The following is a 19415-nucleotide window of genomic DNA, read 5'->3' as shown; positions in this document are numbered from 1 at the left end:
GGGCGGGAGGCCGAGCTAGCGGCCCGGCTCCGCCCCGCCCGCCCGCTTCCGTCCGCGGGAAGAGGGTTGAAGGGAGAGGATCCGTTAGAACGCGAGGCCGGCCGCCGGCGCAGTCGACCCGGTAGCCTGCGGCGGGGCTCTGACCCGCTGAGTGGTCTCGGGTGGGACGCTGGCAGTCTCTGGGCCTCGTTTGCCATCCTAAAGGGGAGAAGATGGCGCCCCCTATTGATGGGATCTAAAATAAAATCCGGAAACTCCACCGCGGCCTCCAAGGCCTGCAGGAGGAAGCCCCGCTTGGCCTGACCTCAGCCTGCGCCCCTGAGCACGTTGCTGGGCCTCACAGGCCTTCTTGTTCCTCAAACTGCTCGGCTTGGTCCCTCCTCCAGGCCTTTCCCTCTCTGGAACACCATCCCTAACTGCCTCAGGGTCAGCCCTGGCTTCTTGCTTGGGCATCAGGTGAGATGTTCCGTCCTCAGCAAGGCCTGCCCTGACTCCCTCTCCAGGCAACCTCTTGTGGTCTTCCTGGCACTTAGCATTGAGCTAAAGTCACCCTTTGTGTTTCTTCAGGGATGGTCTGCCCCCAGCCCCACCCCATCACAGTGGACTGTGGGCTTCCTGAGAGCAGGACTCTGCTTTGAAGTCCCCTGCCTGCCTGGAACCCAGCACAGAACATAGAGTAGCATATAGTAGGTGCTCAATAAATACTTGTTGAATGAGTGAATTCAACAGACAGTGGGCAGGTGCCTGCTCTGTGTAGGCCGATGCTGGCCTGCCGGGGCTCTCTGGCCTTGATTGCAAAGGAAGTAATCAAATAGGAAAGCTTTACTTGAGCATGTGCAGCCAGTAAGTTCTCATTACTAGGTGCTTCCTAGGCCACCCACGGCACAGGTGCCCTCTCCAGAGACACCTTCCACAGAGGCCAGGGGAGCCACAGGCCACCCCGAACCTTAGCATTTCCCCCAGTCACTTCTCGTTTTCTCCGTGTTCTTTGTTACACCTGGACTGGTGATGGTTATCACGAATGTGGATGTCTGATGTTGGATTTTCTTCTCGTGAAATTTGGAGGTGACTAAGTTGCCTTTCTCCTTTATTTATTTATTTTTTTGCAGTACGCGGGCCCCTCACCACCGCAGCCTCTCCCGTTGTGGAGCACAGGCTCCGGACACGCTGGCCCAGCGGCCATGGCCCACGGGCCCAGCCGCTCCGCGGCACGCGGGATCCTCCCGGACCGGGGCATGGACCCGTGTCCCCTGCATCGGCAGGCGGACTCTCAACAGCTGCGCCACCAGGGAAGCCCACCTTTCTCGTTTTAATCATCACCTAAATGGCCTTAAATAAACAAAACTTAAATACTATTTAGACTAAGGCTATAAATGCTAGTCCAACAAACAGTCCTAAAAAATCACAATTAGGATGGAATCTATTTTTTCGTCTTGTCATTTAAATTATTACATGCACTTGTAAACTCAAAAAGGAAATAGCTTTCCTCCTAAAGTTATCACTGCTGTTGTTGCCTCTCTTAAGATCATATTAACTGTCCATTTCTTATTTATCTGTCTGAATCTTTTCATAATTGTTGCAGTATATAAGATTAACATTATAACAATATAAATTATTGAAGCATTTTGCTCTCACTACAGTAAAAGCTGTTGTGTTTACACCTTACCCCACTGAAACACTCCAGTATGTAAAGCACAAAAGGAGATTTCACTCCTGGTTACATCTGGAAGCTTCCCTAGAAAGTATCCCGCCTGCCAGGCTTGGCCTCGCATGAAGGAGTTGTGGTCCAGTTTCTTTGGGAGGGGCAGGGTGGAGTTCTCCCCGGACTCCGGGAGCTGCTCACCTCCCGTATGACTGTAGGGTGGCCCCAGGGGCAGAGTGTTGGCGGGTGAGGGAGAGCGGGGAGAAGAACCAGAGGTGACATTGGTTAGGTGGCCCATTCCTGCTCTTGGAACTCAGACCAAGTGGGGAGGGTTCAGCTGCCATTCACTGTGTGAGCACAGGCCAAGGCCTTCCCCTCTCTGGGAAAGGGTCAGGGAACAAGGTCTTTAAGACCCCTTCTACTTCTGATATTTTATTCTAGGTGGGTGTTCCTTCAGACTTTTTATTTGGAAAAATGTCCAATGTACAGAGAAGTTGCAAGAATAGTACAATGAACCACCGGATTCACCAGCTGTTATCCTTTGACCCCTTTCCCCCTTCCTCCCCATTTACCTGTTTACTTTGGCTGCACCATGGAGAGTTAGTTGCAGATATGTAGCCCTTCACCTCTACACACTTCACCACACATCTCCCAAGAACAAGGCCATTCTCCTACATGCCACTGTGCAAGTATCAAGTTCAGGGAATTTAACATTGAAACAACACAGTTGTCTAATCCCCAGTCCGCATTCCACTTGTCCCAGTTGTCCCATAATGTCCTTTCTAGCCGTTATTTTTTGCGGTCCAGGCTCTAATCCCAGGTCAGGCATGGCCTTTACTTGGCCAGGTGTCTTTGGTCTCCTTTAGCCTGGAGACAGATTGGATCAAAGGGCAGGTGAAGGGTCACCTGCCTGTTGGCACCTGCCTCGTCTCCCTATTGTAAAGGTAACTTTTACTTTGATACCCTGTGAATGTCCTAATTCCCAACAAACTTTCATCCAATGCTTTTAGTTGATGATCATGTCTGAATCAATTATCATTGAGGTAGTTTAACTAACTGGTTTACGAGGTACTTTGGGAAAAAACAAGCCAAAAAGGACCTTTGTCTTAATTATTCCTCAAGGCCCTTTGGTGAGCCAGAGAACAGAAACGCTCACAAGCCTGTTTGCCTTCTGCAAAGGCAAACATCCGGTCAGCTGAGAATCCCCTACTCTACTGAGGTGTTTGATCCTTGGGAGAGGTTGGGAAACAGGACAGAGAAACCATGAGTTTCATTTTATAGAGAAGGAAACTAGGCCCAGAGAGAGGAGAGAAGTGGGCAGCAGTGAAATAATTCCTCCCAAGGAGTCTCTGGGCTCCCGCCCCTTCCAGGTACCAGGGCAGAGGTTCGGAAAGGAGGCTTTCAGGCTGACTGCGGGGCAGAGTTTTCAGGGTCCAGGTTGGGGCTGTCCGACCCTTGCCAGTCCCCCTGGTCCCTATTACCTATGTAGGACCTAGGTTGCCAGATTTAGCAAATAGAAATTCAGGATGCCCAATTAGATTTGAATTTCAGATAAACAATGAATCCGTTTTTTGGTACAAGTATGTCCAAGATATTGCACTTAAATGTAGCTATACTAAAAAATTAAAAGGAGACTTCCCTGGAGGTCCAGTGGTAAAGACTCTGTGCTTCCAACGCAGGGGGCGCAGGTTCGATCCCTGGTGCGGGAGCTAAGATCCCACATGCCTCATGGCGCAGCTGAAAAAAAAAAAAAAATTAAGCTAAAAAAACCCTCATGATGTTGTCCAGGGTGTTTGGACTGACATTAGGGCTGCCAGGTAAAATATAGAACACCCAGTTCAATTTTAATTTCAGGGAAACAATGAATAATTTTTTCTCCCTGCTGTGGGGAATTAAAAAATGCATGGCACATGTTATCAGATATAGGAAATAAGGCAGGTAAAGTCAGTGGGGCCTTGAATGCTGGGATGAGCTGTCCTTCTGAGAGTAGCTGACAGCCTTGAAAGAAGGGACTTAAGTTTGGAGGCCCTTTGCCAGACAGTTCTAGAAAGGGACCAGTCGGGGGAGACTGCAGTGGCTGGTGACATGCCATGAGGCTCAGGCCAGGGGTCAGGGGATGAAAAGAGCATTCAGGAGGCAGGACTGATGGGGCCTGAGGCCCACCAGCTGGTGTGAGTGGGCGGGAGGCTTCTGGCCTGGCATGGGAGGGGGCAGGGAACGCCTGAGGAGCAATGGAGTCCAGTGTCTAGAGTTCAGCAGGGGCTGGGGCCGAGGAGGAGAGAGTGGCCCTGAGTCAGGGAAGGAGGGACTCAGAGGTAGGGCAGTGTGATGGGCGGTGGAGTAACCTCCTAGGAGGCATTTCTGCCATGGGAGGAGCTGGCTGGACCTCTGGGCCCTGGGAGGGGAGGGCTGGGTCTCCCCACTCCTGGAGGTGGACGGAGGTGAGAGGCCCAACCAGCCAGGCCACCTGCCCACCCCCTCTCATAGCTGAGTGTCAGGAGAGGCCAGTGAAATAATTTAAATAATTTAAATAATTTATTGCAAGCTAAGGTATTAACCCTCGGGCATTTACAATTTGAAGAGAGCGCTTGTTTAAAAAAAAAAAAAGCAGCAGCAGCAGCAGGCACTGGAAGCTTTTTAGCCGGTGACTTTTTAGCCGGTGACTGAGGCATTACTGGTAGAATCAGGCACCTGCTCAGGCTGTGAACGGGCTTCAGCAGGGAGGGGGTGCTGGGACCGGAGGTCGGCTCCACTGTCACCAAGCCTGTCCCGCAGAGGCCTTTCTGGAAGCCACAGTCTGCTCTGGTGCAATCTCTGTGCCAGCAGAGCTGGCAGGTTGATGAAACAGGAATGGGTGCCGCGCGTGCGCTATGGCAACCGCATCAGAGTTCTCCGGAAGTATTCACAGCACAGTCCCAGCCTTCAGGATCCAAAACCCATGGAGCCAGTGGAGTCTGGCCTGCACCCCTGGACCAGCCGAGCCTGAGAGTGAGTCATCGCTTACCCAGGGCATCCTGTCTCCATCTCATAGCGGAGAGGCCGTGGCTCAGAAAGGGAAGGGCCTGGCCCAAGGTCACACAGCTGGTGAGGGTTGCGGCTGGAGTTTGAACCCAGTTCTCCTTGCTTCTGAAACTCAGCTCTCCCCACGGCCACTTGCCCCCAGAATTAGGCATCTGTTTTCCTTTTCCTTGTTGGCTTGAGCCACCTTACAGAGAATGTCAGGGACTGACTCGGGGGTGAGGGTTCTGTGTTACTGCCCCCATATCTTGCCTTCTCCAGACCAGAGATTTTCAAATCTTGGCTCTTGCTGTGTGACCTTGGGCAAATTACTCCCCTTTCTGGGTCTCAGTTTTCTCGGCTGTAAAATGGAGGATCATCTAGAACCTAGTGGAATCCAATAGAGCAAAGGTTGCAAACTGTTGGCCAAAGGTCAGCATCCAGCCCTCGGAAGAGTCTGTTCTGGGTTTTGGCTTCATTTGAATCAGTTGCCAAGTGAGTATTTCTGGCTTCTTGTGACAAATCTGAGACTCTTGCTGTACCAGCTCCCAAAGGCAGGCCCTGCAGGTGCTGGGTTTGCAGCCTCTGGTGGAGCTGATTCTACGACCTTCCCAAGGTGCCCCCATAGAGTGTAATTTTCACACCCTTTGCTCCCTGGGAAGCAGGAGATGGGTTCTAGGTGTGGCTCTGCCCCCAACCAGCTGTCTGACCTTGGGCCAGCCATCATTCCTCTCCAGGTCACATCTATAAACAGGGTCTACACACCCATCTCAGAAGGCTGGGGTGAGGATGAATCGAGATGCCAGGTGTAAAACTGCTTTACAAAGCTGGATGTGTGGAGAGGTGGATATTAGACCTAGCAGCACCATTACCTGAGTGTCTGTGGTATGCTGAGGGCTAGGCCGGGGAATCACAAATGAATGCGGCTCAGTCCCCAGAGACACGCAGAAGCACCAAGCTGAAGACAGTGGGTCCAGGCCACTCACCTGTGAGTGAAGTCAATGGAGACCTCACCAAGGTGACATTTGAGTTGCTACCACCCGATTCATTCATTCATTCCTCATATCTTTACTGAGCCGCTACTTTGTTCCAGGCACTATTCGAGATGCTGGGGGTATAGCAGTGAGAAAGACAGACAAAAATGCCTTTGAGGGCTTCCCTGGTGGCGCAGTGGTTGAGAGTCCGCCTGCCGATGCAGGGGACACGGGTTCGTGCCCCGGTCCGGGAGGATCCCACATGCCGCGGAGCGGCTGGGCCCGTGAGCCATGATCGCTGAGCCTGCGCATCCGGAGCCTGTGCTCCGCAACGGGAGAGGCCACAGCAGTGAGAGGCCCGCGTACAGCAAAAAAAAAAAAGCCTTTGAAAAGCTGACATTCAGTGGGGATGGGGTGTGGAGAATAAACAAGAAACGATTTTTTAAAAACAGACATGTAACTTCGCTGAGAAAAGGAAAGACAGAGCAGGGTCAGAGGGTACAGGTAGTAGTGGGAGTTGCTGTTTTATGTAAGGGCCAGGGAGGCCTTCCTGAGGTGATGCTAGCAGAGACCTGAAGAAAGTCAGTGAGCAGGCCCTGTGGATAACTGGGGAAAGACGGTTCCAGGAAGTAAGAGCAGCAAGTGCAAAGACTCTGAAGCTGGAGTATGCTTGGCTTCTTTTTTTTTTTTAATTAATTATTTATTATTTTTTTGGCTGCATTGAGTCTTCACTGCTGCGCATGGGCTTTCCCTAGTTGCGGCGAGCATGGGCTACTTTTCGTCGCGGTGCGCGGGCTTCTCACTGCAGTGGCTTCTCTTGTTGCAGAGCACAGGCTCTAAGGCACGTGGGCTTCAGTAGTTGTGGCTCGCGGGCTCTAGAGCGCGGGCTCAGGAGTTGTGGTGGTCGGGCTTAGTTGTTCCGTGGCATGTGGGATCATCCTGGACCAGGGCTCGAACCCGTGTCCCCCGCACTGGCAGGCGGATTCTTAACCACTGCACCACCAGGGAAGCCCACTTGGCTTCTTTAAGAAGCAGCAATGATTTCAGTGTGTTCCATTACCGTGAGGCTAGCTTTGACCACTTGGCCAAGCCATGTCTGCCAGGCTTCTCCCTGTAAAGGTCTCTATTTAATAAGTCATCCATGGGATGGTCCTTTGAGACTGTGATTATATGATTTGACTTAATCCTCACAGCAACCCTAAAGCAGTTTTAAAACATATCTGTAAATTCTTTGATGTCCCATCCATTGGGAGATGGGGGTCTGTGTCCCCTCCCCTTGAATCTGGGTTCTGTAACTTCTTGACTAATAGAAGCTCTGTGACACTGCCATTTTGGTGGGAGCCAGACCGTAAGAAATGGGTGGCTTCCACTTCCTGTCTTTTGGGATGCTGGCTCTTGAAACCCAGCCACCATGCTATGAGGAAGCCCAAGCAGCCCATAGAGAGGCCCACGTGCAGAGGAGCCGAGGTCTCTGACCCTCAGCTTGGCTGAGCTCCCCAGCCAACAGCCGACACCAATTTGCTGGCCATGTGAGTACACCCTCTTGGAAGTAGGTCCTCCAGCCCCCAGTTAAGCACCCCAGCTGACACCCTGTGAAGAGATGACCCACCCCCCACAAGCCCTGCTCAAGTTTCACATCCGTAGGCAAATTTAAAGACTATTGTTTTGTTTTATACCACTACGTTTTGGAGCGGTTGGTTACACGATAATAGTTGACTGGAGCAAACCTCATGAAGAAAGCCTCCCCATTTTACAGACGAGAAACTGAGGCAGAGAGGGTTGAAACGTTTACCCAAGTTCTCACAGCCAGTTAGTGGGGGAACCAGCATTTGAAATCAGCTTCTTCATGTTATATTTTGGTGAACAGAGGTTTTTTTTTTTTTTTTTTCAGAGGTTTTTTTATCTTAACGAAGTCCACTTTACCCATATTTTCTTTATGATTAATATGTCTTGTGCAGATATACTATTTTGAAACTTCTTTTTTTCACATATGACTACGTCACGTCTTTTGATGTTAAACACATAATGGTGTTTGACAGTTGCCCGATGTTCTGTTACATGGGATGCTATCATTTATTTGACCAAGCTCCATTGATAGGTATTTAGTTCTTTCCTAACTTTTCACTGCATTGAACAACACTGTGGGGAACACCTTGCACATATATCCCTGCATTGTTCCAATTATTTCATAAAAATAAGTGCTCGACATGGAATTGCTTGGGCAAAGAGTGAGCAAAGTTTTAAAGCTTCCTAGTAATACAGCCACACTGCCAGTGGGTACATTATGTAAGTGGGTATGGGTTTTCTGAGGCTGTCATAACAGATTACAACAAACTTACTGGCTTCAATAAACAGAAATTTATTCTCTCACAGTTCAGGAGCTCAGAAGTCTGAAATCAAGGTTGGTTCTCTCTGGAGGCCCTGAGGGAGAAACCTTTCTGTGCCTCTCTCCTAGCTTCTGGTGGTTGCCAGCAATCTTGGTGCTCCTTGGCTTGTGGCAGCATAACTCCAATCTCTGCCTCTGTTTTTTTTTGCGGTACGCGGGCCTCTCACTGCTGTGGCCTCTCCCGTTGCGGAGCACAGGCTCCGGACGCGCAGGCTCAGCGGCCATGGCTCACGGGCCCAGCCGCTCTGCGGCATGTGGCATCTTCCCGGACCAGGGCATGAACCCATGTCCCCTGCATCGGCAGGCGGACTCTCAACCGCTGCGCCACCAGGGAAGCCCTCTGCCTCTGTTTTCATGTGGCCTTCTTCTCTCTGTGTCTGTGTCCTCTCCTCTTCTTCTTTTTATTTCTTTCTTTATTTATTTAGCTGTCTTTTTATTTCTTTCTTTATTTATTTAGCTGTGTCAGGTCTTAGTTGTGGCACTTGGGATCTTCGTTGGGGTGTATGGGCTTCTCTAGTTGCAGCGCGTGGGTTTCTCTCTCTAGCTGTGGCGCACAGGCTCTCTAGTTGTGGCACGTGGGCTCCAGAGTGTGTGGACTCAGTAGTTGCGGGGTGCGTGCTTAGTTGCCCCGTGGCATGTGGGATCTTAGTTCCCTGACCAGGGATGGAACCCATATCCCCTGCATTGGAAGGTGGATTCTTAACCACTGGACCACAAGGGAAGTCCCTCTCCTCTTCTTTTTTTTTTTTTTTTTTTGCAGTACGTGGGCCTCTCACTGTTGTGGCCTCTCCTGTTGCAGAGCACAGGCTCCAGACGCGCAGGCTCAGCAGCCATGGCTCACGGGTCTAGCCGCTCCGTGGCATGTGGGATCTTCCTGGACCGGGGCACAAACCCGTGTCCCCTGCATCGGCAGGCAGACTTTCAACCACTGCGCCACCAGGGAAGCCCTCCTCTTCTTTTAAGGACACCAGTCACTGGATTTAGGGCCCCCTAAATCCAGGATGATTTATTCTTGAAATCTTTATATAATTGCATCTGTGAAGACCTTTTTCCCAATAAGGTCATAGTCTGAGGTTCCATGTGGAACCCACTACAACCCACTACAAACCTAGTCTTTCTTTGTTCCTTGGTTGAAAGGTTGTTGGGGGTATCCCCAGGGCTTCCCTGGTGGCACAGTGGTTAAGAATCCGCCTGCCAATGCAGGGGACACAGGTTTGAGCCCTGGTCCAGGAAGATCCCACATGTCGCGAAGCAACTAATGCCGTGCGCCACAAATACTGAGCCTGCACTCTAGAGCCCATGAGTCACAACTACTGAGCCCGCGTGTCACAACTACTGAGCCCGCACCACTAGAGCCCATGCTCGACAACAAGAGAAGCCACAGCAACAAGAAGCCCGCGCACCACAACGAAGAGTAGCCCCTGCTCGCTGCAACTAGAGAAAGTCTGCGCAGCAATGAAGACCCAGTGTAGCCAAAAATATAAATAAATAAATAAATTTTAAAAAAGAAAGAAGAAAAGGAAAGGATATCCCCAACTTGAGCTCAAGCTATGGCTCAGACAGATCTGTGCAGATCTGGGCAGGTCTGGATGGAAGTTCCTGATGGTGATGGGGCAAGCCTGGCTGATAGCTGTTTGTGTGAGGGGCTGAGCAGCCCCCTGGGAGGGCAGCTATCCTTGGGAGCAGGGAGCTGGGCACCTCGTATGACAGTACCTGCACTTCCTGAGCACCTCCCAGCACTGTCCAGGCACTTCCTCGGGTGCCATGTGAGGTAAGCTGGACCCCAAAACAAAGTTAACCACCAAGGGAAGGGGCAATTCTGTCTCTCTCATGGTGTCCATCACTGGCATTGGTCTCTAAGCCATCCCTGGGACTGGGCTGCCTGCCATCTTGCCACTACCCATGTGAAAACAAGAGCCCGAGCAGGCCAGTGAAAGAAGGGCTGCCCACTGCAGCCTGATCATTAAGGAGAGTCAGTGTGCAGGCTTCAGCAAGAAGGAAGCAAACCATACCCAGGTATTCTGATGGACAGACGGAACGACTATGGGTACCACATGGGAGGGGTCAAGGGCCCGAGAAGGCGTAGGACCCAGAGCGCTCCTGGTTGAAGAGCTGGTGTTATTGAGGGCTTCCTGTAGTAACTCATTCAATCCCCCAATATGCTGAGGAAACCGAAGCACCGAGCTATTCAGTAACATGCCAAAGGCGACACACTAGTGAGTGCTGGAATGGACTCAAAGCCAAGGCTGGCTTGCTCCAGGGTCCATGTTCTTAACGTGATCGCAACTGCCTGGGACGGAAACCCGATTCAAACCACCTGCGCAGGAAGGAGTTTACTGAAGGCCCCGGCCAGGTCTCCCTGCTCCACTTCTTTGCCTCTTTTTGCCAACAGCAGGTGTCTTCCCAGGGGGTGGACCTCCTGCCCCACAGCTGGGTCTGAGTAGAGAAATCCTAGAGAAGGATCTTGATTGGTCTGTTTTGCCACGTGCCCATCTTTGGACCAATGAGTGATGCCAAAGGGCTGGCACTCTCCAACTGGCCCAGTTTGGGTCAGGTGCCTACCCCTTAGCCAATCACTCTGGTGAGGGAGGCGGAGTCAAGTGGGGAGTTGGTAACTCCCCTTGGGATGGAAGGGGTGGTGCAAGGTGGGTGCAGGGAGGGTTCCCAGGATAAAGGGCAAGCAGGCCTGTGACCACGGTGGGGTGGTGCTGGTGGTTAAAGTGAGCGGTGAGCTGGGTGGCACCCAATGGGAGTCACCACTGGATCCTAGAGCTAGAAAAGGCTCCATCCCTGACTTGACTTGGGCAAGGGGAGGATTGGAAGGTGCTCTGAGAACCTCAAAACACTGTGTGATTTTGTCCAAGGAGGAAGGGAGCCAGCCCCACACGAGCTGCCCTGTGCGTGTGGCAGCGGCCAGGGGCTTTTCCTGTGTGGAGAGATCGGATCAGAGGTGTTGATCTGGGCTCTGCTTTCTCTTGTTTTCCCCTGTATTTTCCTCCTTCCCTTTCCCTGTGCTCACTGCCCCAGGGGAAGGGTGAGGCAGAGCAGAAAGCCAGCAGCCTGCCTGGGGCAGGGGGAGGACTCCCAGCATGGACAGAGCTCCTTGAGGACACACGGAGGAGGAAAGTCTCCCAGCCCTGACTGGAGGGGTGGACCCAGGGCTGGAGCAAGTGGGGAGCAGCTAAGGGAGAGTGTAGATCCTGGAGCCAAGGCATCTGCCCCCAGCGCTACTGCTGGCTAATAGGATGGTTTGTGTGAGTTAGAGGAAGATGCCCCCACCTCTGCCCCATGCTGGGATTCAGGGCTTGGTTAGTGACCACACTGTGTGTCAAGCTGGGTTTCCACTCCCACCTCTGCTGGGTTCTTGCACAACAGGACAACATGGTTCTAACTGCACCTGCTTCCTGGGTGGGCTACACTGCCAGAGAGCAGGGGCCTTCCTGGTGTATCTGGGCCACTGGGACCCAGGCAGTCTCCCCAGAGAAGCCTCTTGAACCCCACAGGGATGAAGAGGAAGCAGGGAGCTGCTCAGTTTCAGCCATCCTATGCTGATTTGTGAAGATGGGTGACCAGCAGAAACCTGTGAGGACCGGTGACCAAGGACCAGCCCCACCCAGTCCCTCCTCTGAAACTCCCCTCCCTCCTCCTCTGAAACTCCCCTCCCTCCCTCCCTCCCTTCTTTCCTTCCTTCCTTCCTTCCTTCCTTCCTCTCTTCTTTCAGATTGTTCAACCTTTGCCTATTGGGAGCTCTTTCAGTTGGCCTGTGTCCCCTTAAGGTAGTGTATGTGTGTATGCGTGTGTGTTTGAGCCCTTCCTTAGTTTCTGGCACTGCAAGGTGCTCCAGGCTCATTTGTTATAATCCCTGCCCTAGTTCTAGAACCAGGCATTTCTCCAAGGAGACTGGGTTCCTTTTATTGGAGAACGGCATTGGAAACCAAGGTCAGGCTGCATAATGATCCAGTGTGTGGATCTATACTTATCCATTCATGTAGTTATGGATGTTTAGGCTCTTTCCACTTTTTGGCTATTATGAATAATGCTGCTATGAACAGCACTTGTGTACAAATTTTTGTGTGGGCATATGTCTTCATTTCTCCTGGTGATAGACCTAGAAGTGGAGGTCATACGACTCTATGTTTACCTGGCTGAGGAACCACCAGTTTTCCAAAGTGGCTGCGTTATTTTACAGAACCACCAGCAGTGCATGAGCTTTCAGCTTCTCCACATTCAAACCAGTGCTTGTCATTGTCTGTCTTTTTGATTATAGCCATGCTAGTGGGTGAGAAATGGTATTGACTTGTATTTCCCTAATAGCTAATGGTGTCAAGAGCATCTTTTCGCTTGTTTGGGCATTTGTGTATCTTCTTCAGAGAAATGTCCATTCAGACCCTATACCCACTGTTAATTGGGTTGTCTTGATTACTGCTTTTTGGTGCCCCTTCCATTTGGGCCTGAGGAGATAGCCTCTCTCGCTTCTTCCAGTCCCGACCTTGATTTTAAAGAAATGAATGGGGCACAGTGGGCCTTGGTAGGGGGCCACCTCATCGATTCCCAGAGGTTTTGGCGACCAGGTGTGTGATGAGAATGTAGCAGCCACGAGGATGAGGGGCCCTAACTCCGTGAAGCAGGGAGCGGGCTGGAGGGCATGCTTTGTCCCTATAGAACGGTAAGAGTTGGGGACCACTGGGGCATCTGTTCTTGAACAGCTGACACAAAACAGAGGCAGAACTTGCTCCCTTCTCTGGCACCCCATCCCTCCATGCCCATAGGAGCCCTACTGGGCTCCTCCCCAGGCCACCCGCACCTGAATGAGATCCAGGACGTTTGTCCCCAAACTGGTTTGTGCCTGCTGAGTCTTTGCTATTGTAACCCCTGAAGTAATTCAGTGTTATGTAAGCTGCTGAAACTTGAGGGCAAACAGAAAAATTGTGGAGGTTTCTGTGAAAATAAACTTGAATCCCACGGAAAAGTTTGATATAGGTTAAGTCGCTCAACAGTATTCTGCGGGACGGGGAACTTCCCCGGCGGTCCAGTGGTTAGGGCTCTGCACTGCCACTGCAGGGTGCACAGGCTCCATCCCTGGTCGGGGAACTAAAATCCCATGTGCTGCGTAGCACAGCCAGAAAAACAGCAAAAAAAGAAACCTGCAAATTAGGTGAGTGAAATGACTGCTTAACATTGAGAAGAAATCATCAAAATCTAGACAGGTTCTGTACTTGGATGGCTTCTCAAGCCTCTGAAGGTTTGACCTCTACCTGGGAGCCAAGCCTAGAAGTCCCAGATGCTGCCTGATGGGGGTGGGTTAGGCCAAAAGCATGATCCTGTCTCCAGGCAGCAGCCCCAGCCTCTAGAAAGGTCTGGGGTCCTCATCGACAGATTCCAAGGGGATGTCCACTTAACACCAGTTAAAGCAAACTGTTTAAGGCACATGTCTGCCGGGACTTCCCTGGTGATCCAGTGGGTAGGACTCTGCGTTCCCAATGCAGGGGGCCTGGGTTCGATCCCTGGTCGGGGAACTAGATCCCACATGTGTGCTGCACTAAGAGTCTGCATGCCGCAACTAAGAAGTCCGCATGCCACAACTCAGTCCACATGCTTCAACAAAGAAGTCCACATGCCTACAACTAAAAGATCCTGCGTGCTGCAACTGAGACCCGGCGCGGCCAAAATAAATAGACAGATAAATAAATAAATAAATATTAAGGCACAAGTGTGCCTCTAAGTCCATGGGCTTCTTCACTAACTGACCATCCCTGTCCCAGCTGGGGAGGACGAGACAGCTTGACTATATGACAGTACCCTGTGTGGGGAGATGGATGAGAGAGACCCAGCGTCAGGGAGAGTAGGGAAGCACAGTGAGGGCCGGGTTTCAGTTTCAGCTTGCCTGCCACCTCCCTGGTCCCACACTGCAGCCCTGTGTGGGATACGGGCAGAGATTTCCCAGAGGCCATGACTGGGGCCCACAGCAGCGCAGGGGCCGCCCATGGCTGACTGGTGGACTGGCGGTGCAGGGCTCTTTCATGCTTCTGGCTCTGGCCCCAATAAAGAGCATCATGGGAACAAACAGGCAAAAAGAGCTGAGTCCAGAGAGAGCCCTGGGGTGGGTCCCGGAGGAGTCGGCCTCCAGGATTCAGTCTCAGTGCAGCTGGTTGGGCACAGGAAAGAACACAGGTCTGGTGTCCAACAGACCCGGGTTCAAGGCCCAGCCCCTCCATCCACTGGCTGCGTGACTTGTGCACGTGGCTAGGCTGGAGTCTGTTTCCCCATTTGCAGCGTGGAGATGATGACACACACATCCTCTGTGTGACGTACACCCCTTCTGTGGGTCTGTGCTCTCTCCTCCACAAGGGGGCGCTTCTCAGGAACACGAGGGCCAGTGGCGAGTGCTTTGGAGACAGAACTGCTGCTCGGGCCCCTGACACTCCAGGGCTTTGCCATCCCAGCCCCCAAACCCAGCTGCCAGCCAAGGTGTGGGCTCCTGGCCCTGTGAGAAGGGGTCCAGGCTCTGAGACACCAGGCGTGGGTATGGGAGTGGGGGGAGGCAGATTCTCACTCAGTCAAGAGGCTTTCACTGTCATGGTCACTTCCCTGCTCGGGGCCTCAGTTTCCTCATCTGCGCAAAGGGATGACACCACCTACCAGGTGTCTGGGACGCTCAAAAGAGCACACGCTCCATTTCCCAAACTCCAGCCATTCCAGGGCCTACGAGAGGTTTGTTCCACTGAGCCCCACCTCTTTTGTTAAGTCTTTAAATGGATTCACTTTTTTCCTTAAAAAAGAAACTATGTCAGGGACTTCCCTGGTGGTGCAATGGTTAAGAATCTGCCTGCCAATGCAGTGGACACAGGTTCGAGCCCTGGTCCGGGAGGATCCCACATGCCCTGGAGCAACTAAGCCCCTGCACCACAACTACTGAACCTGTGCTCTAGAGTCCACGAGCCACAACTTCTGAGCCTGCACACCTAGAGCCCATGCTCTGCAACAAGAGAAGCCACTGCAATGGGAAAGAAGCCCGCGCACTGCAACGAAGAGTAGCCCCCGCTTGCCACAACTAGAGAAAGCCCACGTGCAGCAATGAAGACCCAACGTAGCCAAAAAAAAAAAAAAAGAAAAGAAAGAAAGAAACTATGTCATCACAAGCAGAGAACAAGTATCACTTGCCAGAAATAGAAAGTAACCATAAAGATAAGCCCAGCGGAAATACTGTGACTACATTCTAACTGCCTGCTGTGGTTGGCCAGAGGCCTGAGCAGGGCCTGCTCTCCTCTGGATATAAAGTGTGCTCAGCCCAAGTCACAGAGGTGGACAGGTGTCCTCACACTGAACCAAGCTTTCTCTTCTACCCAGAAAGAAGGCTGGAAAGAGACTTGGAAAGGTAGGAGGTTTCTCTCCATGGAAGTCCACGTTAGTTAATGCCACATCCATGTAGCACTAAATGACCTAAGGACCCCCTGGCTCCAGCGGGACGTGCCCACACTCAGGGGAGCACACCCACAGGTGTGCCCTTCTGTGTAAACTAGGGCCTGGCCGCTCTGGGTTCTTGGTCAGTTTCTTAGGGTCCGGTTAACAGAAAGTCAAGTCCCACAGTCCATTCCTGCTGGGAAGGCCGGGGGCAGAGGACCCCACGGCAGCGCCTCTGTCCTGTCTGGACACACCTGTCTACCCACAAGGGGATCCTGCGCGGTTGGTGCACTCAGTACATTGCCCGGAGGCCCCTGTGGGCCCGCCTTCAGGAGCTGCAGGCATGTGGGCTCAGGCCCGGAAACAGGTGGTGACGCAGAGGTAGATGGGGGTGGGCATCAAGGGAGGGAAGGCCAGACTTCTCCCGTGAGCCTGCGAGCAGCCCCGTGAGGTCACAGCCACCTGTCTGGGCCCTCGGCTTTAGGGCAAAGATGGAGAAGGAAAAGGAGGAGTTCTGGTGATGGAAGAGGTGAGGGGGCAGGGCCCAGGGCCTGGCTGGCCAGCTGAGAGGCCAGAGGTGTAGGGCCAGACCGCCCTTGTCCTGATCTAGGCCGGCTGTGTGATCTTGGTCAGCACAGGCCCGGCCTCTCACACTCAGGGCTCTGCAGGGTGAGCAAAAGATGCCGCCTGGTGGTCTGCCCGGGCCCCTGGGCAGGCGCTGGGGAGGAGCAGGTGAGCGGCTGCAGGAGGGAACAGTGCGGCGCAGAGGGGAGGTGTCCTAGGCCAGTCGGCGCGCAGACCTCTCTGCAGAGCTCCCGCCGCAGCCTTGTTATCCAGCGCCCCCAGGTGGGCAATATGAGAATGACTGAAAACCCTGAAGAGACAGGAAACTGGCATTGCCCTCACTTCCCACGCAGAGCAGCGCCAGGCAACCCCATCTGAATCTGGCCTCCACCTCTGACCTGATCCGGGGCCTCAGGTAGGCCACTGGAATTCTCAGTTTTGTCATTTGTAAAGAGGGGTTCACTCCCAGGAGGCCCTCAGCTAATTGGCAGTCCCTTCCTGCCCCTCACACCGTTTGTTTTCACTGGTGTGGCCAAGTGGTGACAGGATGACGGAGTCCCGCGGTGACCTTGCAGGTCTCAGAAAGTCTACAGAAGGCTGGAATACTAACATCCCTGCCACCCCCACCCCCCGAACAACCCTGGGTAAGTTGCTTTCCCTCCCTGCGCCTCAATCACCTCCTCTGTAAAATGGGGTAAATGACATGGTACGTAAAACACTCAACACTGAGAAGACCTCGTCATCTTCCAGGTGGGACTATTCTGAGGATTTAATTGCAATAAGTTAATTTAAATCAAATGCGACAATGCATGCAAAATATATATATATTTTTTAAAATATATATATTCCTAGGGCAGAGTCACCATAATAAATGCTCGTCCTGCTGGGGCTCTGAGACACCTCCAGGCTCAGCTGTTCCAGGTGGAGGTGGGCAGGCAGCGCCTGGCGGTGGCACCCAGAGCAGAAAGCAAAGTGGGCCAGCTCCTCCCATGCCGCCTACCTCACGTCCCAGCCCGGACCCCCAAGGGGCCTCCTCATGGGTCTCTGTGCCTCAGTCAGCACACAGAGGCTGGGGCCCTGTCCAGATCACACAGCAAAGCCCGGGGCAGAGACCTGGGATGACCAGGGTAGACTTGATATAAAGCCTGAGGTTCTTCGTCTGAGCCCACATGCCCACCGGAACCTGCTCTCTCTGCCCCCTTTAGATCCTGCCTCTGCCTGGAGGGCAGCGGCCTTCTCCTCCCTCTTTATCAAACCCGGTGGAAAGGAGGGAAACGTCTTTTTCTCTTACCCTCCTACTTGTGACCCGGGGCCTGCTCGATACCTCTCCACTCACCAAGGCTAGTCTCCTGTGTTAAGCGGTGTTCACAGGTGACACACGGGTGGCTGCTGAGCTGGGCCAGCTTCTCCTGCAGGAGAGCAGGGCCGTGGGCGCCGCGGAAGCTGTGGACTGTGCCAGCAAGGGGTGGGTAGGGCCTGGCAGGGGACCAGGGGTGCGGGTGTCCCAGGAGCTGCAAGGTCACAGGCATTCAGAGCAGGCAGCATTGGGCTCAAAGAAAGAGACCCTAGCTCTGCCACCTGCCCCTTGTGTGACCCTGGGCAGGTGACCTGACCTCTGTGAGCCTCGTTTGCTGAATTGTAGAGAATCCTATCTTTCACCAAATATATTGATTATGGGAGAAACACCAAATAAGCATCTCAGTAGATGCTAAGGTGGTATTTGATAAAGTCCAACATCCATTCTTAATTTTAGAAAACGACTTTATTGATATAGGAACAGATTTTATGCCTTAACATGATAAAAATATGTAAATATATGACACTAAAAACCAGTATTATATTCACTGGTGAAGCAGTAGATGCATTTCCATTAACTTCTGGAATAAGGCAAGGACTTCCTGTCACCACTACCATTTAATGCTGTTCTGGGGGAGCTAACCCAGGCAATTAGGACACACAAATAAAACAGATTAAGTGTTGGAAATGCAGATGCAAAATTTCACTGTGTTTAGATTGTTACCTGGAAAAGCTAAGAGAATCAATTAGAAAAACTATTAGAAACTTTAAGGAGATTAGAAAAAATTAATACTTAAAAATCAAGTGAAACTACTCTGTGTGAGATTATAATGATATAATATATAATTATATAATTATAATTATAATTATTATAATAATTATAAACACGTCATTACACATTTGTCCAAACCCATGCAATGTACACCTAGAATGAACCCTAATGGACTTCGGGTGACAATGATGTGTCAGAGTACTTCATCAATTGTAATAAATGCACCACTCTGGTGGGGAACATTGATATGCGAGAGGCTGTGCACGTGTGGCACAGGGGGTATATGGGAAATCTCTGTACCTTTCCACTCAGTTTTGCTGTGAACCTAAAACTGCTCCAAAAAATAGTCTATTAAAAAAATCAATTGTCAAAAAGAACTTAAAAAAATGGAAAAAAAATCAATTGTCTATTTATAAATATATAGTAATTGATTAGAATGTCTCTGAAGAAAAGACCTCATTCATCATGGCATTTAAGAAAAAATCCTTTAGCAAGGATCGTGTAAGTTCTATGTGAAGAAAGGGGTATAAAGACTTAAATTAAAAGGCAGGCTTTAGGGACTTCCCTGGTGGCGCAGTGGTTAAGAATTCGCCTGCCAACGAAGGGGACACGGGTTCGAGCCCTGGTCCGGCAAGACCCCACATGCTGCAGAGCAACTAAGCCCATGTGCCACAACTACTGAGCCCATGTGCCTAGAGCCCGTGAGCCACAACTACTGAAGCCCGCACGCCTAGAGCCTGTGCTCTGCAACAAGAGAAGCCACTGCAATGAGAAGCCCACGCACCACAATGAAAAGTAGCCCTCGCTCGCCGCAACTAGAGAAAGCCCGCGTGCAGCAATGAAGACCCACCGCAGCCTTAATAAATAAATTTATTTAAAAAAAAAAAGACAGGCTTTATTCTTGTATGAGAAACCCAACATCATTAAAATGTCTATTTTTTCTAAATTACTTATTCATTTAATAAAATTCGAACAGGATATTTAAAAATTCATCAAATGATTCATCTAGAAGAGTAAATGTGTGAGAATAGCTGTAGGAAAATTCTGAAAAGGAAGAGTAATGACGAAGGACTGACTCCATTAGCTATTAAAAGAGATAATGCTTGTTATTATAATTATCTAAGGTAATTGAACATATATTATATTCCAGGCTCTGTTCCAAGGGCTTTGTAAAGACCACACCAGGGCTTCCCCGGTGGCGCAGTGGTTGAGAGTCCGCCTGCTGATGCAGGGGACACGGGTTCATGCCCCGGTCCAGGAAGATCCCACATGCCACGGAGCAGCTGGGCCTGTGAGCCATGGCCGCTGAGCCTGCCTGTCCGGAGCCTGTGCTCCGCAACGGGAGAGGCCACAACAGTGAGAGGCCCACGTACAGCACAAAAA

This window comes from Neophocaena asiaeorientalis, unplaced genomic scaffold (genome assembly GCF_003031525.2).
Source record: "Neophocaena asiaeorientalis asiaeorientalis breed wild unplaced genomic scaffold, Neophocaena_asiaeorientalis_V1.1 scaffold242, whole genome shotgun sequence".
NCBI lineage: Eukaryota > Metazoa > Chordata > Mammalia > Artiodactyla > Phocoenidae > Neophocaena > Neophocaena asiaeorientalis.
The sequence above is the reverse complement of the archived record's forward strand: the minus strand, read 5'-3'. Positions refer to the sequence as shown.